Source organism: Cnephaeus nilssonii, assembly GCF_951640355.1.
Source record: "Cnephaeus nilssonii genome assembly, chromosome: 4".
NCBI lineage: Eukaryota > Metazoa > Chordata > Mammalia > Chiroptera > Vespertilionidae > Cnephaeus > Cnephaeus nilssonii.
In genome coordinates, this window is record NC_137075.1 from 24,664,919 (window position 1) to 24,687,587 (window position 22,669).

Sequence of the window (22,669 nt, forward strand, 5' to 3'; positions counted from 1 at the left end):
TGAAGACTGAAGACAACTTAGAAGGAAGAGGGAGGAAAAGCGGAAAGCATGGTGGCTGCCAGAGGGAAAGCCTGTGCGGGACGGAGCGGGGTGGAATGGGGCGGAGCGGGGTGGGTGGCAGTGGCGAGCGGGTGCAGGCGCGGTGGCCGCAAAGGCGGTGGCAGCGGCAGCGCACGCGGCAGCAACAGCCGCTTGCAGGATTTTCCTGCAAATGGGCTACTAGTCTTGAATAATATGACAAAAATTTGAAATGCCTAAGAAATACCTGTAAAAAGTATTCCTAAAGGCTTAAAAATTAAGTAGACTCGATAGTTAGTCCTCTGTGAAAGCAATACTCTCTAACAAACATGTAAAAATCACTTGAAAAATTATTACATTTTGTCTTGAAACCAAGTCCATAGTTTAGTGTTTAGTAGAGAGAGAAAAAGAGTCACAGGACAAAATAAAAAGCAAGATTCTAGTTATATTTTTAAAGTATGTACATATAGATCATAGCAAATATCTGAGAAAATTTATACCAAATGTTAAATTATATTTACCTCTGGGATTGGGTGGGATGGGCTTGAAGTTCCTACTCAGAGAAAAGGGGAATTTTCATTTTTCCTTTTCTACAATACTCTGTTGTTGTTTTATAAGTAAGCCTGTGTTACTTTTTTTAACTTTCAACTATTTTATTTATTTACTTATTTATTTATTCATATATCTGTTTTAATAAACTTTTTATTTTGGAATAATTTTAGATTTACAGAAAAGCTGCAAAGACAGTACAGAGAGTTTCCGTGAAACCCCTACCCTGCTTCCTCCATTGTTAACATCTCATTATCGAGGTACAAGTGTAAAAACTATAAAGCTGAGCTTCGTACATTACTGTTCATTAAAATCCAGGTCTTCCACTGATGCCCCTTTTGTTCCAGAGCCCAGTCTAGAGCACCAGATTGCATTTAGCTGTCATGTCTCCTTGGTCTCTGGTCTGTAACAGTTCCTTGGTCTTTCCTTGTTTCTCATGACCTTGTCAGTCTTGAGGAAGACAGGGCAGCCATTCCGTAAAATGTTCCTGAATCTGGGTTTGTCTGATATTTCCTCATGATTAGAATGGGGTTGTTTTTCGGAAAGAACACCATAGAGATGATATCATCATATCACATCAGGGGTACATATCAGCATGATATCACTGATGATGCTAACCATCATCACTTGGCTAAGGTAGTATTTACCAGATTGTTCCACTGTAAATTTGTTATTTTTCCCTTTCCATACTCTGTTCCTTGGAAATCACTATGTGTAACCCATACTCCAGGGGGCGGAGAGGTGGGTTAAGCTCTTACTCCTAGAGAAAGTAGTACTTATACACATTTTTGGAATTCTTCTATAAAAAAGATTTGTCTCCTCTCCCCTGTTTATATATTCAATCATTTATTTGTATTAATATGCACTCATGTATATTTATTTATTGCTCAAATTGTTTCCAATTTGGCATTATGAGCTCTTTCTGCTTAGCTCCTGTGTCACTCGTCATGTCCCACCTTTTTGTTTCCTTACTTTCTCACACTATACCGACATTCATACTCATCTAAATTTTTCCCTGCCCTGGTCCTACAACTAGCCATTTCTCCAAAGAGTCCTTATTCCTTATATTGAAGAATACTGTTTAGAAACCAAGATCTGAACATTGATTGTGTCCCTTCAACTACTTTTGAATAAATTTGTTTAAGAGTTAATTAGTGTATGTGAAGCACTTCTTAACATAGAGCCTGACATATAGTAAGCACTCAATAAATGGAAGAAAAACATTACTGTTGTTGTCATTGTTAGTATTATGCATATTTTTAGTAAATTTGGAACTTCTAAATCCTAAACCAAAATTCTTAGTCATTATATCCAGTCCTAACAGGCCCATGAATCTTTCAATATTTCTGAGGCTCAGAACCATATAAGGCCAAGAAATAAATGTTCCTCCATCTCTGACCCAGGATTCTGCATTCTCTAGCCACAAAATTCTTTTTCTCCTTTCTTAGCATCTACACAAAACCATAAAATCAAAGCACTTCTGTGGGAAAAGATGTCCCTTGATTTTTAAGTTTTTAAGTTTAAATGAAATATTTGAAGGGCATTTAAAAATAATCCCATATGCCAAAGTCACTTTGGATCTATAAAGTGCCGTTTTGAATTTCTGCCTAAAATAGCTGTTATTTTTAAATACTGCAGTGTCATCAGTACAGGGATGGCAATTGTCCAATAGATCTGTAAAAGTCCCTTCAAACAATTCCTGTTCTGTCAAACTTCAATGCTATGGTTCTTTTTCTTTTTAATATATTTTTTTATTGATTTCAGAGAGGAAGGGAGGAGAGAGAGATAGAAACATCAATAATGAGAGAGAATCATTGATCAGCTGCCTCTTGCATGCCCCCTACTGGGGATCGAGCCCACAACCCAGGCATGTGCCCTTGGCCAGAATCGAACCTGGGACCCTTCAGTTCGCAGGCTGACACTTTATCTGCTAAGCCAAGCCGGCTAGGGCAATGCTATGGTTCTTATTGAGTAACTAGTGGCCCGGTGCATGAAATTTGTGCAGGGGCAGGGGAGGGGGTGTCCCTCGGACCAGCCTGCACCCTCTCCAATCTGGGACCCCTCGAGGGATGTCCGACTGTTGGTTTACAGGGATCGGGCCTAAACCGGCAGTCGGACATCCCTCTCACAATCCGGGACTGCTGGCTCCTAACCGCTCACTTGCCTGCCTGCCTGATCACCCCTAACTACTCTGCCTGCTGGCCTGATCGCTCCTAACTGCCCTCCCCCTCTGCTGACCTGCTTGTCCCCAACTGCACCCCCCTGCCGGCCTTCTCACCCCCACCTGCTCCCCCTGCCGACCTGCTCACCCCCAACTGCCCCCCTCCCTGCCAGCCTACTCGCCCACAACTGCACCCCCCTGCCGGCCTTATTGTCCCCAACTGCCCTCCCTGCCAGCCTGCTCACCCCAACTGCCTCCCCCCCGCTGGCCTGATTGCCCCTAACCTGCCTCTGCCTCAACCCGGCCACCATGGCTTCGACCAGAAGAACGTCCAGAAGGTTTCCCAGAAGGTCTCCTGGTCTAATTAGCATATTACCCTTTTAGTGGTATAGATAGGTACTAGAGAGTCCCTTTTATGAATCAGATAACCAATAGCAAGGTTACTAGGGAGTGACTTAAAGGAGTCCTCTACCTCAAGTACTCTCGCCAGTTAGAGTGACCACCAGGAATCCTCTGGGCATGAGAATTAGAGATGTGTACTGGGAGGTTCTAAAAGAGACCCTGGGACCAATGGATAGGCTCAGGACACCAGAATAGGAAAGAGTACAAGGGATAGGGCCACTCACACCTTTCAGGGCATTACCTGAGTCCTACAGAGATGTTGGGTGAGGAGCACTGTTGAAGTCACTCTGGCTTAGGATATATCAGAAGCCTCTGAGGGTACAGGGTAAAAGCGCTGCAGGAGGCTCTGGCCAGTGCTGTTCAGTGGGTTGGAGCACCAGCACTGAAAGGTCATGATTTCGATTCCCAGTCAGGGCACATACCCAAGTTGTGGAAGGCAACTGATCGATGTAGCTCCTCTCTCTCTCTCTCTCTCTCTCTCTCTCTCTCTCTCTCTCTCTCTATATATATATATATATATATATATATATATATATATATATATATATAAAAACATATGCTTGGGTGATGAATTAAAAAATAAAAAGCACTACAGGAGAAATGCTAAGAGATGAAAGCGAGGGAAGTTCCCCAATCTGACAAAACTCTTCTGAGTTTTTCAGTATCCACATTCTTCTCACCAAACATTCTGGGTTCTTATTTGTTTTTGAATAACGGCATTTTGCTCTTGGTGTTTCATAATGTACTAATTTTATTTTTAGTTATTCTTCCTTTGTCCCAGTCCTGCATTCTTCTGGGCAAAGCCAGTTGATTCCTACTATGGGCTACAACTTCTAAAATATCCTGGCACCTGTCTAGCATATTTCTGGTCTGGCCCACCTTGAATTTTTTTGCTTTTGCTCCCAGCATGATCCCACCCAGCTCTCTCCTCTAGATCCTTCACCTATATAGTCCTTCATCTCCATCTCACTGTCCAGAACAGCCCCTGGCCTTTACTGGTGGCCCTCAGGGGTCATGTGGCTTTACAAAAAGATTCTCCAGGCCCTGGAAAATAATCCAAATTTCCTTAAGGAAAAAAGGTATAAGAACCAAAGTAACTAAAGCCACCTTTTGAGTATTTAAGAAAAGTCTCATAATTCTGATGGGGATTGTATTTCCTCTCCTCAGAAAGAGGTACAGAAGGGACCAAGTCAGCAGAAGAAGCAGATTCTTTACTTTATAACATTGAAATATTCCTAGTAACTAAGCTTTAGACTTTATTAAAAGGTGGTCAATGGGCAGAGGGATTCAATCCCTGGAGCCCAGGACTGGAAGTTCATATAACCAGGTGCATTGGTTTTACAAAGGAAGCATGGGATTGAGAGTCATTTATGCCTAGGTTCATTTTTTTATTCATTCCTTACCAACTAAGATACTTTGCAAATAACAGATCATAAATTTTAACATAAAATGGTAATGCAATATTGCAAGATCTGTAATTTACTTTAAAATACTTTAATCTGTGATATGTATTACAATTAATTTACTAGTAAACTCCATTTCTAGACATAGTCAGCTAAAGTGATATCTGGAATATACAGTCCAGTGGTGGGGAGGGGGGGGAATATGTGCCAGCCAGTATTATATCAGAAATGAGATGTCCTCACTCTTACTTTATCAATAACCATTGCTTTACCATACCACTTAATAAGCTTAGAGTTAGGAATGGATTTTCTTTGGAGATATTAAAGGTATTCACAGCATGTGAGTTAGCTAAAATATTGTAGAAACACTTTCAAGAAGAAAGGATAAGAATCCTCAGAGGAGATGTACTCCTTAGTAATGATATCTAAAGCTTGATCCCTACTATCGGGTCTGCAATCACTGATATAGAAGAATTTCTAACTGCATAATGCTTACTAAATGATGCAGAATCCTACCTCCAGCAAAACTTTTACTCAATATATAGTTGGAGCACCTAAAAGGAAATAGAGCTGAGCCTTTATCAAACCTACAGATTGTATGAAATATGTTGTGCCAACTTTACTAATGAATGTTAGTCTAATAAATATCTCAATGTATGGTAAATGTTGGTCTGAGGCTTGTTTTCATTACAACTTGATAACCAGTTTGTGGAAGAGTAGCTATCATCACCTCAAACTTCTTGGGTGGCTAGTATGACATCAAAAAGAACCTGAGAATTGGGTGTGATGAAATTGGCTTACAGGAATTCTCAGTTTCTATACCCTATAGAGTTGTTAAGGAGTTACACATGAAAGCTAATGGTACACTCTAGAGCCCAGTACAAACACACTATCTCAAATATTTTTCATTTGTATTACCCAAGTTTTCTCAGGGCTCATCACTCTGGAAGTACAAATGAAGTGACATTATTGGTAATATATTATAGTTTTCTGTTTCTTAACCTTCCTTCCACTACTACCTTCCTCACCAAAGTCAGCTACCTAAAAGAGGGCCCTCGGTAGATTTCCATGAAGTTTCAGCATGGTTCTCATGTGTGCACACACTCATGACAGTGTAGGCAGGAAGAGCTGCCCACACTCACTACAGCATTTGTCAGGAAGAGCTGCTATTTCCTGGTACCAGCAGGCACCTCCCACTCAAGCTCTAGAGCAGTGGTCTGCAGGTGGGGGCTCACTCATGGGAGATGTCAGGCAAACCTTTGAGAGTGTGGGGAAAATATTTGAGTTTCTGTTTAATTTGTGTTTCATCCTTTTTAATTTTTACTTTTGTGTATGTTTTATAAAATATATATTAATACAAGAGAGAGTTTAGACATTTTTTAACAGATTAGGATACCAATCAGGAGAATTTGCTCCTGGCCAGTGTCGACCCAGGAACCAAAAGGCCACTGGTTCAATTCTGGTCAGGGTCCATGCCCGGATTACAGGTTTGATCCCAAGTAGGGGGCATGTAGGAGGCAACCAATCAATGATGTTTCTCTTTCATCTCATCAATGTGTCTATCTCTTTATCCTTTTTCATTCCTCTCTAAATATCAGTAAAAACATTTTTTAAAAAAATTTGGAAACCTCTGATTACAGCAGCTGTGGATAGAGGGAAACATGCCTTTCTCCCTCTTGTACAATACACTCGGCTGAAGGCTGCTAAAGCAGTGCTCTTGTGCTCAAATGAGGTACAGGTTCCTTAGTGGAGGATCTCACATGTACAGACCACTGGCCCCTCCCTTTTATAGGACTCAGTCCTGACTCCAGGGAATGACCGAGAGAGAATACCTCCTTGTGATCCACAGCATACTGGGCTCAGAATCGCTCCGCCTCTCGTAGGATGAGTTCTCTCCAGAAATGTCTTCTGATTCTGGTGCCAATATATTCTGTTCACTGATGGGACAGACCAACAACTCATCACAGACACAGGGCAGATGTTCAGTAAATGTGCTTAGACATGTCTGGAGCTCAGTGATGGAAGCGATTCAAGCTGAGAGGCACCAGACTACACCACAGCTGACAGAGTAAGGAATAGTAACCTTTCATTGCTAAATCACATAATCATTTCCAAGGCAAAACTTCACCTGTACTGGGAAAACCCCTCTAGGCAATTTTGTCCCCTGAGCATGGATGCATAACCCCTGTGTCTGCTTGCATATTCAACACCTGTGGGGAAAATATGAAGTGAACTGTGTAGAGCATTTTATTCCTGGGTGTTCGTCACATCATGTGAATAAAATCTGTTTAAAGAAGTAAATGCACATTTTAAAATGTGGAATTCCCCTTGACAAGATTATGAGAGTTGTAACAGTAAGTTATTATTCACTGAGCTCAAAATAATTTTCTATGGAAACTTTTCCCCAAATTAGAAAAGAAGCTTAAGAAAAATAAAATATTATATACAAATGTTGATCGTGTGATATGATTGTTCCTGTCCAATGTAGGGAACAATCACATTGTTGGACAAGATGCTGGTACAAAAGTAGAGTGACCACTGAAATCCCACAGGTCTGGGCGTGGAACAGAAATTATCCTACAACAAGGCCAGGCCGTGAAGCTGGCCCCAGGTAGTCCTCCTTTTACATTATGAATTGCCCCGGCCTCCACTGACCACTCCTGAGAATTCATTTCCCGTATCCCAGGAACTGTGCTAGGTGCTTTACACACATTGTGTCTAAACTACACAACGCGTAGCAAGGCAGGTACGATGAAGAAAAGCAGAGCCCAGAAAGGTTAGGCAGCTTTCCCTAGGCATAGAGCTGGTATGTGGCTGGGGTTTGAACTCAGAAGATCTACTTGACCCCAAGCCCAGCTCAAAAACATGCCACCTGCTTCTTCATGGGAACCAGTCGTCTTAATCCTTCAAGGGGAAAAAAGGCTGCTGCGTTGCTCTCTTGTGAACATTGCTGTGAACAATGCCACTGTTGTGGACCACAGAGTTAAAACTGGCTCCTGTCCATTGGAATTAATTCAAAAGACAAATGAGAATCATGCCTACAAAAAAGAAATACATTCTGGTGCTGAAATCGGCAGTATGTAATCCTCTTGAGTCAGGATGTAGTAACTTTATATATCAACTTTGGAACTCTCTGATCAGATAAACTTTTACTTCCAAATGAAAAAAAATAAACTCTTTTCATCTAGCATAACACATCTCTTGTTCGTTACAGTCCCCAGTTCAGTGCTCACGCTGCATTTTCTCCCCTCCTCACCACAGTACACCAGCCACACTGGATACCTGACGTTGCCCTGGACACAGGCTTGAACAGAGCTCGAAAGGTTCAGAGCACAGCTAGAAAGATCATGGGGATGTAAGGGCCTGCCATGAGAAAATCTCTAATAATATCAGGTCTATGGTTTAGAAAAAGGGAAGCCTGGAGGTGGAGAGCATGCCCTAGATCTATATTACACAACAAAAATTTATTTGGAGTGATCCTAAGCGCATTTTCACCAAATCCCAGAGAGTTAGAAACTCTACAGGACTTGGTGACTCAGCCGGACTTGGGTGAGGGGAGAGATGGAATAGAAAGCTGACGATGACGCCCAGTCTCTACCCTGAAGGATGGGATTGAAGATAAGGCTTTACTCCAGTCAGAGAGTTCAGAAAGATACAGAGATTGTCATAAGTGAGCCACAAAATACTAGAGCTAAAAGGAAACAAAAAAAATCATTTAAATTTAACCCTCTTGTTTTATTGTGAAAGAAACTAAAGTTCAGGAAGATTATGACAGCAGATACTAAAACTCAGGTTCCTTACTTCCAGTTCAGAGTTCTTTAAAATATCAGAATAACATGCTATTTAAACACAATAATGTCCTTGTGTATTACAACAGCCATGGGATGTATTGCAGATGTAAGAAAATTTTCATGAGGCATAATTTTTATCTTGTAGTATGATGAGGTTGCTCAAAATAAATGTATTAAATATGTTTCATAACCATAAAGTAAAAACACTATGAGTTTTTAATTTTAACAGCATTACATTTTCTTATTCAGCGTGTTATTATTATGGTATAACCAGAACACTGCCTTCTCCCAGGATTTTTTTTTTAATTGCTTTTGGATATTGTTATACCCTTTTAAAGAGGAAGGCATTCTAAAAATAGGATAATGTCAAAATGGTTTGAATTTCAAGGAAAAATATCTCACACCTGCTCACTGCAAAAGAGTTCAAAAGCATGACATTTAAAATATGTCTTGCTTTTGAATTGAGTATTTCTCAGTGAGCAGGTATGAAATTTTTTTCTTGAAAATCAAACCATTTTGACAGCGTCTGATTTTTAGATCAGCTTTCTTAATTATTTCCTTCATTTGTGAGGCTGTATGTTCTTCTGGCCAAACAACTGTGTTGTTGTGTGCCTGTGCTTTGCTTTATTTCTCATTAGAGCATTTTAATAGCAAGAATGAAGGGTTGACTGTTATAGCATATCACTAGGGGCCCGGTGCACGATATTCGTGCACTGGGGTTGGGGGGTCCCTCAGCCCAACCTGCCCCCTCTCACATACTGGGTGCCCTCAGGGGATGTCCTACTGATGGCTTAGGCCCGTGCCCCACGCTCCTTTGTGGGAGGCAACCGGGCTGATCAGGGGAAGGCAGCAGCCCCATCACCCCGCTGCTGCAGCCACTACCAGTCACCACAGCCACCAAGGTGTTTTCATCAACACAGACTTCAGTCCCTTCACCAAGAAAAAATGACAACTTTCTTTAGGCATTTTCAAGATGTGTCTTTCATAGGATATACTTTTTTTTTTTAATCCTTACCTGAGGGTATGTTCCCATTGATTTTTAGAGTGTGGATGAAAGAGGGAGAGACAGAGAGAAACATCAATGTGAGAGGGACACTTTGATTGGTTGCCTCCTGTATGAGCCCTGACCCTGGGCGCCAGGCTGGGGGGCATGCAGGGACCCCTGGGCCGCACGCAGCGGTGGCCGCCAAGGGTCTCCACACACCCCAGAGGCCAGCAGCCAGCCCCCCATCATGTGCGCCAGGCTGGGGGCGTGGACCCAAACTGCCTCTTGATGCTGGAGCATTCCCAAGCGGCTGGGGGCACTATGGTGACAGGGGATGTTTCCGCCCCGCCCCCAGCCACTTGGCTCCTGCACCTATAGGCTCAAAGTGGCCAGGGGGTGTTCTGGGACCCCTGCCACTCAGGACCTAAGCAAGGGGCCTACAGGCTCGGACTGGCCTGGGTCCTGAGGATGTTTGCGGGACCCAGCCCCTTGGCGCCTGCACCCTTGGGCTCCAAGTGGCCAGGGGGCATTCTGGGACCCTGCCACTCAGGACCTAAGTGCGGGCCTACAGGCTCTGATCGGCCTGGGTCCAGAGGATGTTTATGGGACCCAGGCCGCTCAGGACCTAAGCGTAGGCCTATAGGATCTGAGCGGCTTGGGTCTGGAGGATGTTTCCCAGACCCCAGACCTCTGCAAGTGTTTGGGGGCGGGAACATTCCCGCGTCGCTATGGCGACACGGGAATGTTCCCGCCCGCCAAGGCTCCCAGTGGCCAGGGGGCGTTCTGGGGCCCCCCGCCACTCAGGACCTAAGTGATCCGCCTGGGTCCGGAGGATGTTTATGGGACCCAGGCCGCTCAGGACCTAAGTGCAGGCCTACAGGATCTGAGTTCCCGCCCCTCCAAGGCTCCCATTGGCCAGGGGGCGTTCTGGGGCCCCTGCCGCTCAGGACCTAAGCGCGGGCCTACAGGCTCTGAGCGGCTTAGGTCCCAGACCCCAGACTGCTGCAAGTGTTTGGGGGTGGGAACATTCCCGCGTCGCTATGGCGACGCGGGAATGTTCCCGCCCGCCAAGGCTCCCAGTGGCCAGGGGGTGTTCTGGGCCCCTGCCGCTCAGGACCTAAGCGCGGGCCTACAGGCTCTGATCGGCCTGGGTCTGGAGGATGTTTACGGGACCCAGGCTGCTCAGCGCCCACATATGCAAATTAACCGCCATCTTGTTCGCTCTGATTGGCTGTGGGCGTAGCGAAGGTGCGGTCAGTTTGCATGTTTGCCTATTATTAGGTTAGATTCTCCCTACCTGGTGCTTTTCTTGAAGATTCTTTCAAAATCCATCGATTCATCAATCAATCTGAGCTTTACAACTAAGATTCATGATTTAAAGGAGAATAAATAATTGTTCCTGAAGGAGACTCAAATACACTAAAGAAATGCAAAGAAAGAGACGGCTAGAAGAAGAACCAATGTATCTTTCAAATGACCTGTGAAACCCCAGGCCCCTCACAGAAACCCCACAGAGAAGAGGAGCCCATCAGAACTGCCTAGGCAACATCCCCACTTTCAGTGGAAGAATGTAGAAAAATTGGGCGGTGCATGATGCTTTAACCATCAGCCCCAAGGGTTTCTGGGCATGCTATACGGAATAGCAAGAATCACTCAAGGGTGTTTAGAATCTTGGAAAGCTTCACTGCAAAAGAGAATTCGTTTTCTACATACTGAATGCAATCATGCTTCCTTCCTCACAGGGCTGTGAATTCATTCACTCTTGGAACAAATATCTAAGAGCACCTACCATGTGCCTGGCACTATTCTAAGAGCTAAGGAAACATCAATGAATAAAACAGACAAAAATCTCTGCCTTCAGGCAACATGCTTTATACTTCAGGGTGACCAACAATACAAAAGTGAAATGTGTAGTTTGCAGATGGTGGTAAGTGCTATGGAGAAAAATTAAGCAAGGAAATGAAGTTAAGTAATATAATGTATGCGCCTAACACAGCATAAGCATTTAAAATTTATTAAAGGGTGTTTTTTTTTTGCCATTAACAAAAGCTCTAAAAATTATTTTCTTGGTTTTGGGGTTGGAGTTGAGGAAAAATTATATTTCTTTTGAGGAGAGTAATAATTTTATCTCACTACTTCTGAGTAGTGAAATAATAACTTGTATTTATCAAATACTACCTTTGTGCCAATAACTTTATGTAAAAATACTTCATTTCATCCTGTAAAATGAATATTTTCCCCATTTTATGCATAGGGAAAATGACACTCTAAGAAACGCAAGATCACAGATATAATAATTTTCTGTTAGAGCAAAGATTCCAAGGTAAATACACCTAGCTCCAAAAACCACCTGCCAGGCTAAGAGGCAGAGGACCAAGGAAAAGGTAACATAGCCAGCTGAAGAAGAGACATGTTTCTCCATATTATTTTTAACTTAGAGGGTTTTTCTTTTTGTTCTTTGCTCTGGTTTGTATTATTAGGTTAATTGGCTATAAAGGTGAGTAAACATATATTTTGTCTTAATTTTTTTGTTATTCTTTCAGAAAATAAAAATCATGGTCTCTGGTATGATGGTTTTCTCTGGTTCTCAGGTGCTAGATCTTTAACACCATCCTTGTGTATATACCACAAATACCCAAACAAAAAATAGCAAAATGAGCGCTGTCTACCAGCTGGAAATAAAAACAAATGATCCTTTTCAAAGATACTCTAGAACCTCAAATGGCGATGGAAAGGTCACATTACCAAACCTGAAGTGTTGTTGTTTTTGTTTTGTTTTTTGCAATAGCTTGCCCCAAACCAGAAGTTTCTATTTTAGATTTTTGAATCCTAAAATCCAGCAATTTACACATATATATGTTTATAGACTGATATTCTCCATGCAGGAGATTAGTGGTGAGAGAGGTGGTCCCGGGAGAGCAATGGCCATGTTTCCCTTCTTTACTCCCTCCGTCTCCTGATGCCCTAAACCTAAACACCTTTTCAGTTTAGTTAGTCAAAATTCAAATGTTTAAAAATCATGTTACCAATTATTTATTACTAAATTAGTGAAAACAATAATACCTTAATTCACCACTTTGATTATTACTTCTCTAAGCAATCATGCCTGGTTTTGTGGTTGTTTTCATTTTTACCTTTATTTCTAGAACTGTTCTTTCTCTTTAAGCAGCTGCTTTCTGAGAGGTATTCCCTGATAGTGTTCTAGAAGCGGCATGCCACTCCTACCCAAAGCTGAAGAAATGTGCATCTCTCAGGCACTTTGCATGCTGCCCACCTTCCCAACACCCCCTCCCCTTATTTTTATTTATTTTTAATTGAAAATGCAATGTAATAATAACACTAAAGGATAAATTATTGTAAAACTACATTTGCACACCTATTTTCACGTCTACATATAGTCTCCTAGCAATAAGGCTGCTGTTTTAGTTGATGTCCCACACAGACTACTTACAAGAATGACTAATTTAAGTTTTAAAGAGTCATTCTCTTTTAATTCACACAAAAAAAAACAAAAACAAAAAACATTTAAATACAGTGCAATATTTGAATTAACTATTAAAAGCTCAATGTAAGCAGATTACTTACAAGCTGCAGTTATTTGGTTCTGGATGGGCTATGTTTATGCTGATGTAATGGGAATAAACAGTGGCAGGAGAGACGGAGGCCTGGGGGACTGCTAATGGGAAGGGTTATGCTGGGTTCAGAGCTATCCCAGGTGACAGTGAGGGAGACTGGTGGGGTAGAAACACTGAGCACTATGAATTGAAAAAGCTGAGGTGGGGAGAGGGCAATAATTTTGAGTGGGCCAGAGAAAGTAATGAGTTATTAAAGGAAAAAAAACATTTAAATCAAGCAATTGAATGAAAAAAAAAAAAAAAAAAACGGAAGATGAGAGGGCAGCCCCGAATGTGCCTGGAGCTCCATCTCGGGGCCTGCAGAACAAGGGAAAGCTAATCAGGTCCTTCCACAGCAGATCCCAAACAACCTGGTGTTAAATCTATGACAAGCTGTCCAAGTAATATACGTGTGCATGCCCTTCTTTGGTCATCCTAATGTGAAAGTGTAGGTTCCTTCAACACATGATCTTGGGCATGGCAGACATTTCACACATTTGTTGATTGTTGACTACTGGTGTAGTTATCTGAAACAGCTGGTTCTACAGCTTATACAATGGTGAATATGGTGGCCATTAGGATTATTTCAGGGTACCGAGTACCCTGTGAGTTCTATTCCACCCGTCTTCTAAGAGATAACAAGAGACGCTTTTAGTTTTTTCAGGTCCTTGTTTACACTCAGCCCGCCCCCCCCCCCAAAAAAAATGTCCTTTTGCCCTGGCTGGTTTGGCTCAGTGGATAGAGCATCGCCCTGTGGACTGAAGGGTCCTGGGTTCGATTCCAGTCAAGAGCACATACCTGGGTTGTGAGCCCGGTCCCCAGTGGGAGGTGTGAAGGAGGCAGCCGGTCGATGATTCTCTTTCATCGCTGATGTTTCTATCTCTCTCTCCCTCTCCCTTCCATCTCTGAAATCAACAAAAAAATATATTTTTTAAATGTCCTTTTCCTGTATGGCAAGTATGGTCATTCATATTAATTCTCTAACAATTTTCTGTACATCTGCAGATTAACATAGCCACTTCTCATTGTGACATGATGGGTGAGAATGCTTCACTACTATAAGGTCCAGGAGTCTGTCTGCAGCTTCTCATTAGTATAAGCAGTAATGGCAGATCTGGGCTTATCAACATCAGCATGGCTAGCACTGCCCTACTGGAGAGGGTTCATTATAAATATTGACTGTAATTCCCTTTTTAATTAAAAAAATGTGAACTCCTCCTGTAATAATATAACCTCGAATTATAGGCCCCCAGCCTCCAGGAAAGAGAATAAAATAAAAGGATAATGCTAAAAAGGCAAAAATACCCAGCCAGCCAGCATAAAAATGTTGTGTAATCTAAATGAGAGTTAAACAAAGAAGGTGATAAAAGTAATCAAGTAGTAAAACAAAGGGCAGGAGAAATAATATAAACAATGAACCAACAGGATGGTTAATTAGCTTGCTTTGCAAAGAAGATTTAATTTCTCCCCTGAAAGCAATGGTGGTGACAAATAAGCCTGAGTTACCAAATATCTTCAAGTGTAATGTAATACGTCCCCCACTGCCTATAAAAGAAATGCCATTGAGTTACTGTGCATGGCGCTGAATTGCCATGGATGCTTCTAAATTACCATGCATGGGGCCTTTGCTCTGGATTGTTTTGACAATGGTCCTTTATTTTTTTAAGCGCTATAATTTCTATTTGAACTGTTCCAGGACCCAAGCAACAGCAGTGGGATAAATGGATGAGGTTGGGGAGACCACTAAGATTGGGAGAATACTGCTCCATTTAAGGCAGTCAAGTCTTACCCAGTGAGCCACATCATCTAATCTTAATGATGAGCCTAAAACTCAGATGTGTTTGTGCCATTTATTTTTATATCAAAAGTACCATATGGGGCTGGCTACATGGGTCCAGTGTAAAATGAAAATGCAGAATTCTGGGCTCAAAAACTATTAAGAATTTCAAGATGCATTAAAGCAAGTGTGCATCCTGCTAAGCACAGGGCCCTATGAAGCCTGTCCAGGAGCCACGCAAAACAAGCGGCAGGCCAGGTTCAGCTCATGAACCCGTTCTAGAGGTTCCACATTCTCTCCCCATTTCCCCTGTGACTCAAAGCAGCTGCAAGATGACTGGAGGAGTTTGGAGCATGAGTTCGGAAGAACAGAATAAAACATGGCGGGTGGCTCACAAAGTCCACTCGTTTGTCCACTGCAAGTCTTAAAACCAACCGGGGGGAGAAATCTACCTTATTCATTCAAAATACCTAAAGTCTGTAGCTATGGCCAAAGTCCTATTAAAAAGTTACATTCTCCTGAAAAGCCTTCCCACTCACATCCCATTTATAGAGTTGGGTGTGTGCAATTGCCATAAAAGAGGAATAGTCGATCTGCAAGTGACTGTCACAAGTCAAACATACCCTACACCTGAGTGAATGAGCACCTGAAAAGTTTCATGAAAATACAATGATAGTTTTTAATACATTAGTTAATAGGGTAATTTAGAGAAATGCTTCCCATTTAAAGTGATATTTGTAAGGCACACCAGGGTGAATGGACAGGCTGCTCATGGCTGGAGGTGACTGGTACACTTACCCCCAATGTGGCACATACCCTCACTGGCATGCTGGCTAGAACTTTAGATTTACAGGGCTGTCTGGACAAATATTTGTTTTGTTTTGTTTTTTTGTTTTGTTTTAATCATTTTTATTTTCAATTACAGTTGACATACATCATTATATTGGTTCCAGGTGTACACTCCAGTGATTATAGTGATCACCCAAATAAATCCTGCACCCATTCAATATCATGCACAATTATTACAATATTATTGACTATATTCCCTATGCTGTACTTTATACCTCCATTTTTATTCTGTAACAAACAACTGGACAAACAGTTTTTAAAGCTGAGAAATATCTTTTATAAAAATAAAAAATATCTCTTTAACTAATCTGTCACAAATTTTCATATTTCCTTATGTCAACTGAAATAGACATGTACTTTTTTACAGTTGATACAGTTATAGTGTTTAGGACAGCTTATGCCAACAAAATGCTAATGCTATATTGGCTTTGTCCACACCCAGCAATATTTTAATGCAAACACAAGCAGGAAAAAACACACAAAGCTGGCCCAGCTGGTGTGGCTCAGCAGTTGAGCATCCACCCAGGAACCAGGAGGTCACAGTTCAATTCCTAGTCAGGTTGCATGCATGGTTTGCAGGCTCAATGCGCAGTAGGGGGCGTGCAGCAGCTGAACGATGATGTTTCTCTCTCATGGATGTTTCTATCTTTCTATCCTCTCCCTTCCTCTCTCTTTAAAAAATCAATAAAAACATTTTTAAAAAGCTATTACATAATGCTGTGATTTTACCAGCATATATGGGCCATATATGCATCTGCAGAGATATGTGCAGAGATAATGGGTTTATTACAGTATCAGAGTAAATAAATTATTCCACTACAAATATAACTGTTTATTTTTGTCTCCCCCTCTGGAATGTGGTGGGGGAAGAGATTTGCATCAGCCTTATTCACTGTTACGCCTGGAACATAGTAAGTACTCAATAAATACTTGTTGAATTGAATTGAATCTATAGGATCAAAACAAGTTATTATTCACTAATTCTAGGATTGGAAAGAGAAGGAAATGAGACATGTATCAGGACAACCAACTTCCTTAAAGTCCACTTGCTTTTTTATTCCCTAATTGGAACCTAATTCCCATAGTCACTGCACTTCATAACTCTGTTGCTTTCTGATCAGCTTCTCATTCCTGTCGCTCATACAGACAAGAGCTTGGGGCCTCCTTGGAGCAGGCTAGGACAAAGGTTAACTTCTTCCCAGAACCTAGGAAAGGCGAATAAGCTCTGTGGAATAATAATTCTTAAGTATTCACCATGCTGGAATCAATATCAATATGCCATCAGTGTGTGCATTAGCCCCACAGTCAAACAAAGAACACCCCTTAGAGCCCAGTAATGATGCTGGGCGTGGGTAGCTGGGGATGGGCAAGATGATGCACAGATGACTGTATTAGCTCTCCGTAAACACAAGGCTTCCAGGATGTTACACAAGACTGTCATTCTTGTATTTTGTCAGAGATAGGCAGGGTCTGGATTTAGCCACCGATACACTCAGCAAAATAACTCTCTTTTATCTTCTTGACCCAAGAGGTGGATTCAGAGTACACCTTCCTGGCTGTGAGATAAGTTTTCTCTTCTATCCTTGCCTAGTGTTGCCAAGGAATGCAAATGTCATGACGTCTGAAGTTGATAAAACAGGTAGATAGGTAAAACAAATTTGAATCATTACTGACTCAGGTAAGACCTGTTTTTAGTGCAACTCTATTATGCCCATGCTCATTTGTGTAGCTTTTCCCATATGCAAATTCTGCTAGAAAAATATATCAAGCAAGGATAGTGGCAAAAAAAATCTGAGCATCAATTCTGCATTACTTAAATCTCTGGGATCAAAGTAGGATTTGACCAAGAGTCATGCTCATCCCTGCAGTAAAACTGATCTTAGTGTTGCAAATGGGATTTTATTCTACATGTGAAATCTGATTTTCCAATTAGACTGAGGAGTGGGGTGAGTGTGATAGAGTAAAGATGACTGATCTGTATAGTATACACAGTTAAGATGTTATAAAACCAAGATGACTGGGTAAGCATGAGGATGCCATAGTCAAATCACATTGGTTTGAAATCCTGGACCAATAAATTTTTAACTACTATGTGCCCTTAGCCAAATCTGTTAACCTGGCTAAGAAATGTGAATAATAGCACCTAATCCTATAAAGTAACATTGTTAACTCTCTACCTCATAATGCCATTTAAGAGTTAAATAAAATACATGCAATGCTTAGTCCAGTGCCTGATACATAATAAGAACTGACTAAGGATAGCTGTGGTTCTTACAAGTATTATTTTTAGACTCCCAACATGGCCTAGTTAACTATAAAGAAGTAACTTCTTTGTAACTGTATAATCCAGTAAAAAAAAAAAGTAAAGCTAAAAAGCCATAACCAAAAGCAAGGAGGAGGTTAGCTCCTTGTGAGGCTTCCATAATCTAAACGTGGCCACACAGTAAACATGGTCATGCTGATCTTTCACTCATCAGTGTGAAACAAAATTCTTTAAATTCTAGGAAGTTCCAGTGAAACACCACTCAATGCAGCCATGCAGCAATCTCTTCCTTCCCCCATACTCACTTGCCCCATCCCCCCCTTGGGGATATATTAAAAATAAAACTAAGGCAACTGAAATAGCCGTAGCCAGTAATTAAGACATGCAGCTAATCAAAGAGCAGCAAGGCTGTGGCCCTCTGCGAAGAAACTGAACACCAAGATGACAGCTCCGATTACCAGGGCTTTGTTCTCCGGGAGCAAAAAGAACACAAAAGCATAAAGTTGGGGACCTGTGACTGCCTTTTCAACATTCGCAGGGGCAGGGGGAGATTGCAGGCGCCTCTGAGCTAGAAGCATGTTCCACAGATAACTGCGGCAGCCCACACCCACCAGCGCCTTCTCTACTCTCAAAGCATGACTCCACTTTTTCTAACACTGCCCTTAAGGAATCTGGCTTTGAGACTTCCAGTGATTGTACCAATCACCCACGATGAAGCGGCTGAGAGCACCGTTAGACAAAAGAAATAAAAATTAAGCAAATAAAAACCTCATTAAGATGCTGCTTTTGGTTATGTTTACTCCCAGCAATCCACGTTCCCAAACAAGTCTTCCTTCGCTGCTTTTCCTTGGAAGTAATACTTTAAAATAATTTTAATGGGCACGGAGTGATTTTCTCCAGACTCATAATCCAGCCACCAAGCACACTCTCCCTTCCCCCATCACCATCTAGCGCTCCTCCCTGTCACCTCAGAGCTTCTGCCTTCGCTGTGTTCACTCACACCCGGCAGTCCCAGCAGAGCCTTCTGTTCACATTTATATGACAAAAAAGCAGGCAGTGAACAATCCATGCTCCTGAGTGCTTGCCATAAAGCCAGGCTGAGCTGACCTCTCCCATCCCATCAGCTGCATGCCAGCCACATGAGCTTAAAGGACCGAGAGTAGCATGTGTGTGATGTGTATAAACAAACTAATTAAAATCTGAGCTCTTTCATTCCAGCTAGTGCCTAATGGGACCAATATACTTGACTCTAGGCAAAATAAATAAATAAATAAATAAATAAATAAATAAATAAATAAATAAATAAAATATATATATATTTTTTTTATCACTCCAAGCTGGCTAGAGTTATTGCCCTTCCTGCTTCCTATGATACGTCTCTTTCAGGCTCAGCAAGCAGCCTAAAAGAGGAGGAACTCGGGGATGCTATTCTCTCCTGTAAGACTTTTCAAATAAAAACTATCAACTCACAGCACTGAGCCAAAAGACCACTCCCTGATTCCAAGTGGACATATTGATCAATTGAACTGACATGTGCCTCCTCCTTTCTCTCCCTTAGTAGCAATCAGCTGCACCAGGGAAATCAATTTCATTTCCCAAAACAAAAGGCAACACACTGCTCCTTATCTGACACTGTCAGACCACATTTTTTTTTTTGGGGGGGGGGGCGGAGAAATACAATGAAGATGCCCAAAGAGAGAGAGCTAGGAGTTGAAATGAAGACGAGACATGTTTATCTGGAGTTTCAGAATTGAGCTGAGGTTACAACGGAGCCAGAGATCTGTATTCACCACAATCACGGAGGAGCCTGCTATTTTCGCATCTGACCAGATTCTGGATAAAGTTACGCAAGAGTAGCACCACGGTCACTCCCAGAGGCTCTCCTCGGGGCTACCCTTCATGGCCACTGCCGCAGAGAGGAGACTTGTTACAAGTCAGCCCGCAAACAATTCCAGCTATTTCAGAGACTAGCTACTGATGGAAAAACATCGGGGCAGTCCTTCAACTAACTATGAAGGGCATGAGCTGAAGGATTATCATATAAATCAAAAGGCTCTAGTAATTTTATTTGTTTGGGGTCCTCATGTTTTTAATAAATTCTCTCTTGAACGTGCAAAAGATCCCTTTCACAGCAGGGTTATGTCAAATGCTTATTCAGCAGTCATTCCTTGCCATGAAGAAACTGAAACCAAACCGAGGTAAATACTGAATTTCACCCTGCAAATCACTAAATATTTCATGAATCACAAGAGCAAATAGGGTACCAATTAGCTCTGCCTCATAAGAAAGAAATATATGCCTTTACAATGCTGAAAGACTATGTACTACTCATTTTAGAGCCTATTTGGGGTTTTGCCCCAAATCATCTTATATTTATTAAAAATTCCATCAGAACACTAAAAATAACAGGCAGAGATGAAGCAAGAATAATTTTATGTATTTTTGATTCCTTTAGGAGTCTTACAGCCTTTGTCTTATTAACCCAGCAGCCTAAAAAACAGATTTAGGCAAAACAGCTCATCTTTCCCTAGTCCATTTTAAGCAGACAACATCCCCCCCATCTCCACCTTAGCAGACACAGACTAACCAACAAAACAGCCATGCAATTAATGCCCACACACTTAATACTCACCATCTCCTGCTCCCACCGTCTTCTTTTGATGTTTACAGCACATCTGTAGGTTGCAATACTAGGAGATGCCTTGTTTGACCTGCTGCATGATGCTGTGACATCAGTTCAGATGATGCAGCTCATTATGGGAAAGACTGCTGTTGCTATGGCAACTGGGATGTGCCAGGAATCCTTGCTGCATTTCCAGTGGCGCCTGAGACAATACGGAAGCCCTGTAAGAAACAGACGATATGCAAAATTTAAACCAAAGGAAGAGGATCCCTCATTGGACTAAAATCCATAGATTTAAAATGGATTTCCCTGAAGGCACTTTGGGAAAAATAAAAATTACCTCCTACTTGGTTGTAATACATTTAGAAAAGATAAGGGGGAATATAGATTTAGTACTGAGCAAATATAAACTCAGATGGACAGTGTTTCTCTGTTAGGCAATTTGGTTACTTTTTATTCTCTGAGCAACATTACAATACCTTTTTAGAAGTTATCAAAAGAATTTTTGCTCATTTGCCAAAGACAAAAAAAACAAAACACACACACACACAAAGCAGGGAGCAAAAAAAGAAAAAGAATTAAAAATAGAATATAAACAGCTGAGAAAGTGATTCTAATTGTAAAGTAAATTAGACACCAATACACAGGACCTTCTCATGCAGAATAGCCCCAGCACTCCCTTAGCATCGAATAGGCATGTGGAAGGAGCTTAGAATCCAGGGGTATACACACCACCCTTAACGTGTAGGGCCCCTTCCTTGGCCGGCAGAACCCTTCCCACTTACAGCCTAAATGGATGTGTCTTTTCTGGGACCAGACCTCCCGGTGAGAACAAGTGGCAGACCTGCTAGAAACTTCCTAGATCACTGGCATTGCAAACGTCGGGGCTCTGTTTTCCTCTCTTTGGGGCAATAAGACACCCAGGAGGAAATTGCTCATGCCCCTTCCCCCAAAAAAGCTGGATCTGGGTGAAAAGCCACATTTAAATAGGACACAGTGAGATATTTCTCCAGTTGGTAAAAGGAAAGCAAATCTAAAGCAGTCACTCCTTTCCAGTTCTGAGCAAAAACTAATATTAAGTGGTGAGAACTAGGGGGAAAGGAGGCATGGACAGAGCAGCCATCTCTTGCATATTTAATACTCTCATAACATGGACAGAGACAGAATCAAGCTGACCTCCATCCACTCCATCTTCACATCTGGGTAAGGATGACATTCTAAAAGCCCAAAGTCTAATGAGATGATTATGTTGTTCCCTCCTACTTGAGATTTTAAATGGCACTGTTCGCCAACTGCATGGGGGGTGGGGACTGGGATGGCAGAAGGAACTCAGGCAGTGCCCCTCTGTCAAATAGGGGCTGATAAAATGCATGAGAGGTGCCAAGATCCTAGCAGGGTGCACCATCAGCCACGCACAGAGCTGCTCTGCCCTGGATGAGGAGCCAGGATTGTTCCTGCTTCACTTAATAAGTAATTGGGGGGCCAAGAACAAGAGGTGAAGCTTCCTGCCCAGTCACCCATGCTCTCAGTCACGGTCAGAGCCTGCTCCTGCCCTCTATCTGAGACCACATGTCACACCCAGGGCAGTAACAAAAAGCCACCCCAGTGCAAAAAGCATTTGTTTGGGATTCAGAAAACCCATGTGTTAATGCCAGTTCCTCCAGTGAGCACCTGTGTGACATCCAGCCAATCAATTAACCTCTCTGGGCCTCCAGTTTTTCATCTGCAGAAATGATGGATTTAGTTATTAACCATGGTTTTCAATGGCTTTTCGTTCTGCCCTGATTGAGGGGGGAGAAGAACCCATGAGCCAAGACTCATGATCCCTTCTCAACCCCAACCCCTACCTTAGCCACCCTGAAGGCACCTCTGAAGACTCAGCCTCTAGAGACGATGGAGTGGAAGTCATGGGTCCAGAACAATATCATCAGCCTTTTCAGAGCTGAAGTCCCATGGTTCTGTAGAGAGGAGAGAGAAGGGTGGGATCAGGTGTTCCAGACTTGATTTGGCTTCTCAGAATGAGGCATCTTCTCAGCCTCCTTTGCCAAAGCAAGGCATTTGGCGGGAAGAGATGGATGACTCAACAAATGTGAGGCCTGGTCAGACTTTGAACAACCTGCACTGCCTGAATGGCCCAGATTGGGTGAAAAGGGAGACCCACAAAGTAGAAGCAAGTCATGAAGTGTTGTCTTGCCTTGTGAATGGGCCTATAGTAACGCACTGTGGACTTTGCA

The 22,669-nt window shown here is 42.2% G+C and overlaps 1 protein-coding gene across 2 annotated transcripts in view; it reads right to left on the reverse strand.

Annotated features, from left to right (window-relative positions):
* Positions 1 to 22,298, reverse strand: part of AKAP6 (A-kinase anchoring protein 6) — a 490,615-nt gene extending 468,317 nt beyond the window's left edge. For both annotated transcript variants that reach the window (XM_079769683.1, XM_079769682.1), the window contains exons 1-2: positions 22,283 to 22,298; positions 20,445 to 20,656 (exon numbers count right to left, since the gene is read on the reverse strand). The gene's annotated coding sequence lies outside the window, so the exon portion shown is untranslated. The remainder of the gene's footprint in view (positions 1 to 20,444; positions 20,657 to 22,282) is intronic.
* Positions 22,299 to 22,669: the final 371 nt, after the last annotated feature.